Genomic DNA, 9,954 nt, shown 5'->3' with positions numbered 1-9,954 from the left:
TCCATTCCCAGCCAAGCCCATGAAATGTATTGCCCATTTTCAGAAGGCATCACTGGCAGTCTTCATGTGAAGCTCCATCATTGCTGACTTCATTTGACAGTAGGAAAATAAAATCTCTCCTGTTTTTATTAGGCATTTTAGGTACCAGTTGTTGTTGTTTAGTCATTAAGTCATGTCCAACTCTTTGCGACCCCATGGACTGTAGCCCACCAGGCTCCTCGGTCCATGGGATTCTTCAGGCAAGAATACTGCAGTGGGTTGCCATTTCCTTCTCCAATGCAGAGGTAAAAGTCATGAGTGTTTACTCTTGATGAGGTAACAGTGGGAGCTGTAGATAGATAAATAATTATGATTAAGTTTGACAATTGCAATGGGTGGAATACTGAGTATTTCATTATCTAATCTAAGAACAGTGGTTCTCTCTTTTTTCCTATCTTAACCCATGACAGGTAACTTTCCCTGCCTGGCAAGAAGGGATAGGTTCAAGTAGTTGGGTATCAGAGGTAGGGAAGGGGTGCTGGGGAAAGTGAATGCAGGAGGCATAGACCAGGCATCTGCTCATGAAGTGTCTCCTGCACCGAGAAGTTTTAGTTTTATTCAATAGAGTGAAGGAGAAGCCACAGAAAAATGAAGAAATCCAGAGTCAGGGTTGAATAGGATTGGCCAAAACCATGGAGGCAGATTGAAAATGAAAGGGAAAGTCACTCAGTCCTGTCCGACTCTTTGTGACCCCATGGTCTATACAGTCCATGGAATTCTCCAGACCAGAATACTGGAGTGGGTAGCCTTTCTCTTCTCCAAGGGATCTTCAAAGCTCAGGGGTTGAACCCAGGTCTCTTGCATTACAGGCCGATTCTTTATCTGCTGAGCCACAAGAGAGGACAAAGAATGCTGGAGTGGGTAGCCTATCCCTTCTCCAGGGAATCTTCCTGACCCAGGAATCAAACCGGGGTATCCTGCATTGTAGGCAGATTCTTTACCAACGGAGATATCAGGGAAGCCACACAGGTTGAAAGGATGAACAAAAGGTGTGGAGGTGGGTTAAAAGAATAGTGTAGTGATCCAAGCAGGAGATGAGGGTGGCCTACACTAAGAGAGACAGTGGGGAAGAAGAGAAATAAGATACATATATGAAAACTCTTGATGATTTTCATGTAGCCACATGATCCTGCTTCACCTTGGAAAGCACTTCTTCACTCTGACCCTTCTTCTTTTAAGCTTCACACATTCTTTCTCTTGCCCTTTGGTTCATAGCAAGACAAGTTCGTTACAGAGGGAAATTCCATTTTGGCCATTTCTTTTCTGTCTTTATGCTCCCTTAAAAAATTCATCAGCTCCCTTGGCATCAGCTTATATCTTGGTGCTGATGGTTCCTAAAGAACAGACTGCAGGTCCAAAGTCAACACGAATGTACAGCAATTAGAATGTAATGTCTTTTACCTTGGTGCTTATACTAGCCAACTTTCTAAATTTTTGTTTCCCTCATGGGTACTAATTCTCCTGATCACTCCAATTTCCAACTTTACTTTAGTATAAAATTATGCCTCTCTTCTACAGTTCTCTTTAGGGGCTTCCCTGGTGGTCCAGTGTCTAAGACTGCAATCCCAATGCAGAGGCCCCTGGTTCAATCACTGGTCAGGGAACTAGATCCCACATGCTGTGACTTAAGATCCTGCATGCCGCATGTAAGACCAAGCACAGTCAAATAAATAAACAAAATAAAATTCCCTTTAAGTAATCAACAAGTTACTTCTACCTTTTTTTATAAAATAACTCTTAAATTCATCTTTTCGTCTCCTTTAGCACTGCATCACTTACTACAGTGTTTGGTATAGCATAGGACGTTGGTCAAATTGGTTGGTTTGTTGGTTGATTAAAAGTCTACCTAAGTCTAGTGCCTCATAAGTTTAGGCCTTGACCTCCTAAAATGGCAATTACATACTCACTCCTCTTGATGGGAAACCTAGCAGCTTTCCACTGCCAATGGAATAAGTTTCAAATCCTATAATCTATCCCCACCTATCTTGTGCAAAGTGGGCTTCCCTTGTGGCTCAGGGGTAAAGAATCTTCGTGCCAATGCAGGAGATGCATGTTTGATCCCGGAAGAAGGAAGATCACCTGGAGAAGGAAATGGCAACCTACTTCAGTATTCTTGCCTGGGAAATCCCATGGACAGAGGAGCCTGGTGGACTACAGTCCATGGGGTTGCAAAAGAGTTAGACATGACTTAAGGAATAAATAACAACAATAATCTTGTGCAAATTTGCTAGAGCCTAAAATGGCTCCTCAGGTATGCTGGGGAGAATACGAGCATTCCTTTTTCCATTCTGTTGGTCTTTCCGTTCATTCTCTCCACACAGTGCTTTGAAACATTGTGCGAATGATCTTTTACTGTTGGAAAAATTTACTTACATGTCAATAATGCTTAGATTCTATGATTCCCTTCTCATGTCCTTCAAATAAAATGCCTAACCCCACATTCACTTCTCCACCAAGATACCAAGAGGACCATCATCTCCCACTTACAGGTGCCAGGGGATATTCTTGATCCCTCTGTCTCCTTCACCACACTATATATAGTACAATTCCTCTCTGGAGTCAACTCTCTACAAATCTATTGCCAACTCTAATGTAAGATATATCATTTTCCACTTACTTTCCTTCTTCCCCTCAAATTTTATTGTGGTAAAATATACATAAGTTGGTCAACATGAAATTGGCCATCTTAACCATTTTTGAGTGCACATTTCAGTGCTATTAAGACTTTCATAGTTTCATTGAGTTAGACAAGGCTGACTATGAACCATGGCTCAATGAAACTATGAGCCATGCTTTGTAGGCTCACCCAAGACGGGTGGGTCATGGCAGAAAGTTCTGACAAAACGTGGTCCACTGGAGAAGGGAATGGCAAACCACTTCAGTATTCCTGCCTTGAGAACCCCATGAACAGTATGAAAGGCAAAAAGATAAGACACTGAAAGGTGAACTCCCCAGGTCCGTAGGTGCCCACTATTGCTACTGGAGATCAGTGTAGAAATAACTACAGAAAGAATGAAGAGACGGAGCCAGAGCAAAAACAACACCCAGTTGTGGATGTGATGGAAGCAAGGTCCAATGCTATAAAGAGCAATATTGCATAGGAACCTGGAATGTTAGGTCCATGAATCAAGGCAAATTGGATCAAACAGGAGATGGCAAGAGTGAATGTCGATGTTTTAGGAATCAGCAAACTAAAATGGACTGAAATGGGTGAATTTAACTCAGATGACCATTATATCTACTACTGTGGGCAAGAATCCCTTAGAAGAAATGGAGTAGCCATTATAGTCAACAAAAGAATCCAAAATGCAGTACTTGGATGAAGTCTCAAAAACAACAGAATGATCTCTGTTCGTTTCCAAGGCTATGCCCTGACCAGTAATGCTCCAGGCAAGAATACTGGAGTGCGTTGTCATTTCCTTCTCCAGGAGATCTTCCCAACCCAGGGATTGAACCTGGGTCTTCCTCATTGCAGGCAGACACTTTACTGTCTGAGCAACCTGGGAAGTTCAAAAGCAACTAGCACCTCCTTCAAGCCGGACTCAAACCAGCGACCTAAGGATGACCACACATGTCGGATCTACAGTCCTCCACTTTACCCGCTGAGCTATCGAAGGGTGACTGGAGTAACAGGCAAATTTGGCCTTGGAGTACAGAATGAAGCAGGGTAAAGGCTAATAGAGTTCTGCCAAGAGAACACACTGGTCATAGCAAACACCCTCTTCCAACAACACAAGAGAAGACTCTACACATAGACATCACCAGATGGTCAACACTGAAATCAGATTGATTATATTCTTTGCAGCCAAAGATGAGAAGTTCTATACAGTCAGCAAAAACAAGACCAGGAGCTGACTGTGGCTCAGATCATGAACTCCTTATTGCCAAATCCAGACTTAGATTCAAGAAAGTAAGGAAAACCACTAGACCATTCAGGTATGACCTAAGTCAAATCCTAACAATTATACAATGGAAGTGAGAAATAGATTTAAGGGACTAGATATGATAGACAGAGGGCCTGATGAACTATGGATGGAGGTTCATGACATTGTACAGGAGACAGGAAGCGAGACTATCCCAAGAAAAAGAAATGCAAAAAATTAAAATGGCTGTCTGAGGAGGCCTTACAAAGAGCTGTGAAAAGAAGAGAAGTGAAAAGCAAAGGAGAAAAGGAAAGATATACCCATTTGAATGCAGAGTTCCAAAGAATAGCCAGGAGAGATAAGAAAGCCTTCCTCAGTGATCAGTGCAAAGAAATAGAGGAAAACAACAGAATGGAAAAGACTAGCAATCTCTTCAAGAAAATTAGAGATACCAAGGGAACACTTCTTGCAAAGATGGGCACAATAGGACAGAAATGGTATGGACCTAACAGAAGCAGAAGATATGAAGAAGAGGTGGTAAGAATATACAAAAGAACTGTACAAAAACGATCTTCATGTCCCAGATAATCACGATGGTGTGATCACTCACCTAGAGCCAGACAACCTGGAATGTGAAGTCAAATGGGCCTTAGGAAGTATCACTACAAACAAAGCTAGTGGAGGTGATGGAATTCCAGTTGAGCTATTTCAAATCCTGAAAGATGATGCTGTGAAGGTGCAGCACTCAATATGCCAGCAAATTTGGAAAACTCAGCAGTGGCCACAGGACTGGAAAAGGTCAGTTTTCATTCCAATCACAAAGAAAGGCAATCCCAAAGGATGCTCAAACTACCGCACAGTTGCACTCATCTCATACGCTAGCAAAGTAATGCTCAAAATTCTCCAAGCCAGGCTTCAACAATACATGAACCGTGAACTTCCAGGTTCAAGCTGGTTTTAGAAAAGGCAGAGGAACCAGAGATCAAATTGCCAACATCCACTGGATCATTGAAAAAGCAAGAGAGTTCCAGAAAAACATCTATTTCTGCTTTATTGACTATGCCAAAGTCTTTGACTGTGTGGATCACAACAAACTCTAGAAAATTCTTCAAGCAATGGGAATACCAAACCACCTGACTTGCCTCTTAAGAAATCTGTATGCAGGTCAGGAAGCAACAATTAGAACTGGATATGAAACAACAGAGTGGTTCCAAATAGGAAAAGGAGTGCGTCAAGGCTGTATATTGTCACCCTGCTTATTTAACTTATATGCAGAGTACATCATGAGAAACGCTGGGCTGGATGAAGCATGAACTGGAATCAAGATTGCCGGGAGAAATATCAATAATCTCAGATATGTGGATGATAGCACCCTTGTGGCAGAAAGTGAAGAAGAAATAAAGAGCCTCTTGATGAAAGTGAAAGAGGAGAGTGAAAAAGTTGGCTTAAAGCTCAACATGCAGAAAACTAAGATCATGGCATCTGGTCCCATCACTTCATGGCAAATAGGTGGAGAAACAGTGGAAACAGTGGCAGACTTTATATTTTGGGGCTCCAAAATCACTGCAGATCGTGACTGCAGCCATGAAATTAAATGAGGCTTGCTCCTTGAGAAAAGTTATGACCAACCTAGACAGCATATTAAAAAGCAGAGACATTACTTTGCCAACAAAGGTCCAGCTTTTCAAAGCTATGGTTTTTCCAGTAGTCATGTATGGTTGTGAGAGTTGGACTATAAAGAAGGCTGAGCACCAAAGAATTGATGCTTTTGAACTATGGTATTAGAGAAGACTCTTGAACGTCCCTTGGACCGCAAGGAGATCCAACCAGTCCATCCTAAAGGAAATCAGTCCTGTATGTTCATTGGAAGGACTGATGTTGAAGCTGAAACTCCAACACGTTGGCCACCTGATGGGAAGAGCTGTCTCATTAGAAAAGACCCTGATGCTGGGAAAGATTGAAGGCACGAGGAGAAGGGGATGACAGAGGATGAGATGGTTAGATGGCATCACCGACTCAACGGACATGAGTTTGAATAAGCTCTGGGAGTTGGTGATGGACAGGGAGGCCTGGCGTGTTGCAGTCCATGGAGTTCCAAAGAGTCAGATACAACTGAGCGACTGAACTGAACTGAACTGAAGACATTCATACTATTTGCAACCATCATTACCATCTATCTCCAAAACTCTTTTCATCTTGCAAAACTAAAATTTGCATCCATTAAATGATTACTTCCCATGACACTCTACTCCCCACCCCTGGCAGTCACATTCTATTTACCACTATTCTGTTACTATGAATATACAATGGAATATTATTCAGGCTTCAAAAAGAAAAGGAAATCCTGCCACTTGCAACCAGGTAGACAAACTGGAGGGCATTGTGTTAAGTGAAATAAGACAGACACAGAAGGATAAATATTGTATGCTCTCATTTAAATTTTTCACTTGCCTTCTAAGCTGGTTTCCTTAGCTCCAGATTTGCCTTTTTCTCTAATCCATTATCCATCTATAGCAGCACCAGATTATAGTTGGAAGTACAAATTCTGCCTACTGCTTGTTTTTGCAAGAAAGTTTATTGGACAACATTTATTTATATTTATCCATGGCAGTGTTTTCTGGGTCAGGAAGATTCCCTGAAGAAGGGTTAGGCTACCCACTCCAGTATTCTTGAGTTTCCCTGGTGGCTCAGACAGAAAAGAATCTGCCTGCAATGCGGGAGACCTGGGTTTGATCCCTTAATTGGGAAGATCCCCTGGCGGAGGGCATAGCAACCCACCTCAGTATTCTTGCCTGGAGAATCCCCATGGACAGAGGAGCCTGGTGGGCTGTGGTTCATGTGATCACAAAGAATTGGCAACTAAGCAGAACACAACACAGCAGCATGGCAGTGTTCATGCTACAAAGACAGCACTGACTAGTTGGACAAAGATCGTGTGGCTCAGAAGCATAAACTATTTATTAACTGGCTCTTTATGCAAAAAGTTGGCTGACCCTAGATCTATAGCAATAAGTGATTTTTCCTAAAGTCCAGATACAATCACATTCAGTTCAGTTCAGTCACTGAGTTGTGTCCCACTCTTTGTGACCCCATGGACTGCAGCATGCCAGGCCTCCCTGTCCATCACCAACTCCTGGAGTTTACCCAAGTTCTTGTCCATTGAGTCGGTGATGCCATCCAACCATCTCATCCTCTGTCGGCCCCTTCTCCTCATGCCTTCCATCTTTCCCAGCATCAGGGTCTTTTCAAATGAGTCAGCTCTTCGCATCAGGTGGCCAAAATACTGAAGTTTCAACTTCAACATCAGTCCTTCTGATGAACATCCAGGACTGATTTCCTTTAGGATGGACTGGTTGGATCTCCTTGTGGTCCAAGGGACTCTCAAGGGTCTTCTCCAACACCATAGTTCAAAAGCATCAATTACTGCTTAGTTTAAAATATTTCAATTATTTCTCACTGCTCTTAAAGTAAAATCCAAAGAATTTACTCTAATGAAATGTAAATCATGGATCTCTCCTGGTCTCCTGCTACATTCCATCCTTTACTGTACTCCATTTGCACTAAAGTTCTTTGTGTTTCTCACAACCTGCCAATATCTTTCTTGCATCCAAGATTTTGTACAAGTGATTCTTTTCTCAGAAGGACTTCTTCCCTTACATCACCCCTACCTGACATCTTGGCCATTACTTACCCTCCAGGAAGCACAGAACCCTTTGCAGTCACCCCCTTCATCCCTGAGAGAGCCCTGTATTTCTCTTAGCTTTTTCTGGAACAGCTCTGATTTATTTCTGCCTTTTTTCTAGCTATTCCTCCTAATGCCAATTTTTGAAGGATAGCCTTCTGCTTCTAAACACATATCCTAATCTGTGATCTGTTTTAGGAAGTGATTAGAAAGAGAAACGTATTTCATTTGTTGCAGTTGTGATGAAGTAGAAGATAGGAGGCCCGGGGTAAGGCGTCTGGCCAGCTGCTCAGAGAGAGTCTTGTAAGAGCTGCTATCACTGTCTTGGGCTTCACATGTTCTAAGAGCTGGACCATGGTGAGTGAGACATCCAAAGTGGATTTGGTCAGTTTTCCACAATGCATAAAACTCAGGGAAAATAATTCACGTTAACCAAACTCACTAATGAAGTTGTAAAAAAAAAAAAACCCAGCATTTCTGCTCATCATTTTTACAGAGTAATAGGGACTATGCATCTAAGTTGTAGCTTGTTTATTCTTTTTCATTGCTGAGTAGTATTCCATTGTATAGATGCCCCATATTCTGTTTGTTTATTCACCACTTGATGGTCTTGTTCCAGTTTGCAGCTGTGATAAATGATGCTGTGCTCACAGGCATGTCTTCCTGTGGATGTATGTTTTCATTTCTTTTGAATAGATTTCTAGAGGTGAAATTGCAGCATTGTACAGTAAGTCATGTTTAATTTTTTTTTTTTTTTGGCTTCATTGCCTGGTTTGTGGGATCTTAGTTTCCCAACCGAGGGATTAAACACTGTGCCTTCACAGTGAGAGTGTGGCATCCCAACTACTGGACTGTGAGGGAATTCCTAGGTAATGTTTGACTTTTTAAGAAACTAGTGAACTCTTCTTCAAAGTGGTCATACCATTTTACATTATGACCAGCAACATATGAGGGTTCTAGTTAGGGTTCCTCACTAACACTTGATGTTGTCTTTTTATAATGAGTGTGCAGTGGTATTCTATGTATCCATTGCATTTCCCTGGTGACTAATGCCTGTGAGCATGTTTTCATATGCTTTATATTCTTTACATATCTTTTAAATGAAATGTGTATTAAAATCTTTTGGCCATTTTTAATTGGATTATTTGTCTTTTTAATGAGTTATGAGTTCTTTATATATTCCAGATGCAAGTCTTTTATGAAATATACAATTTAGAACTATCTTCCCAATCTGTCACTTATCTTGTCTTTTCTATCTGCTGGAGCACAAAAGTGTTTAATTTTGATAAGATCTAATTTATCAGTTTTTTCTTTTATATTATGCTTTGGTGTCTTATCAAAGAACTCTTTGTCCATCCTAAGTTTCTTAAATATTATTACTTAAGAGTTCTCTGACAAATTCTATGTAGTTCTTAGATTTAGATTTTTAATCTATTTTGGATTAATTTCATATATGTAATGTGAGATGAGTGTCTGAGTTTATCATTGTATATGTGGCTATTTAATTACTGCAACGCCAATTGCAAAAATGGCAAGAATTACTGAAAGAATACCATCTCCCTTTTGAAGTGTCTCAGTATCTTTGTTGAGTACTGAGTAACCAAAAATGTAAGGATATATTTCTGGACTCTCATCCCTTCCTACATCACATTCCTTCCTTATATTTTTCTCCTTGCTAAGTTTCTTCCATCTGCACTTTTTTGGGTGTTGGTCTGTTGATAGTAATCTGTTTGCTTTTGAACAACTGAAAATGACTTTATTTTGTTCTAACTCAGTAATAGTTTAGTGAAGTGTAGAATTCTAGGTCAGTAGCTCCCTTCTACCCCTCTTCTTCCTCCTCCTATTCTTCTTCCTCCTCCTATTCTTCTTCCTCCTCTTCTTCCCCTCCTCCTCCTGCTTCTTCCTCCTCCTCTTCTTCCTGACACTTTAAGAGTAAGACTTCTTAGACTTTTGGCCTTAGTTGCTGCTTATAAGAAACCCGCTGTCTTGGTAAGTGCTGTTTTCCTGTGGGTAATTGGTCTCTCCTCTGTTAGATTTTGACACTTTATTGTTATCTTTGAAAATCTGTAATTTCACCCAGATCAGTTGATTTGTAGATGTTCTGGACACACAATGCATACATTCTAGGAGGGTGCATGTCTTTCTTTAATTCCAGTACATTCTCAGCTATTCAGTTCCTAAAACTTGCCTTGCTGCCATTTCCTTTGTTGTACTTGTGTGGAATTCCTCTCAGGTGAGAAGTCTCTCAAGGCTGTATGTCAGCTGCACTCACAGCTTTGCCCATCTTCCCTGACCTCCTTCTCCTCTGCTTCCCTCACTTCTTACAGCTTTTGCTGGAGAACAGCCCCTCGGTAACTCATGTGCACAAGA

At 41.2% G+C, this 9,954-nt stretch overlaps 1 non-coding gene across 1 annotated transcript; it reads right to left on the bottom strand.

Annotated features, from left to right (window-relative positions):
• Positions 1 to 3,566: 3,566 nt before the first annotated feature.
• Positions 3,567 to 3,656, bottom strand: TRNAY-GUA. Its single transcript is given in 2 exon segments — positions 3,567 to 3,602; positions 3,620 to 3,656. It is a non-coding gene; the product is annotated as a tRNA-Tyr (tRNA).
• Positions 3,657 to 9,954: the final 6,298 nt, after the last annotated feature.

The sequence above is a fragment of the Cervus elaphus genome, chromosome 18, assembly GCF_910594005.1.
Source record: "Cervus elaphus chromosome 18, mCerEla1.1, whole genome shotgun sequence".
NCBI classification, from domain to species: domain Eukaryota; kingdom Metazoa; phylum Chordata; class Mammalia; order Artiodactyla; family Cervidae; genus Cervus; species Cervus elaphus.
The sequence above is the reverse complement of the archived record's forward strand: the minus strand, read 5'-3'. Positions and strand labels throughout refer to the sequence as shown.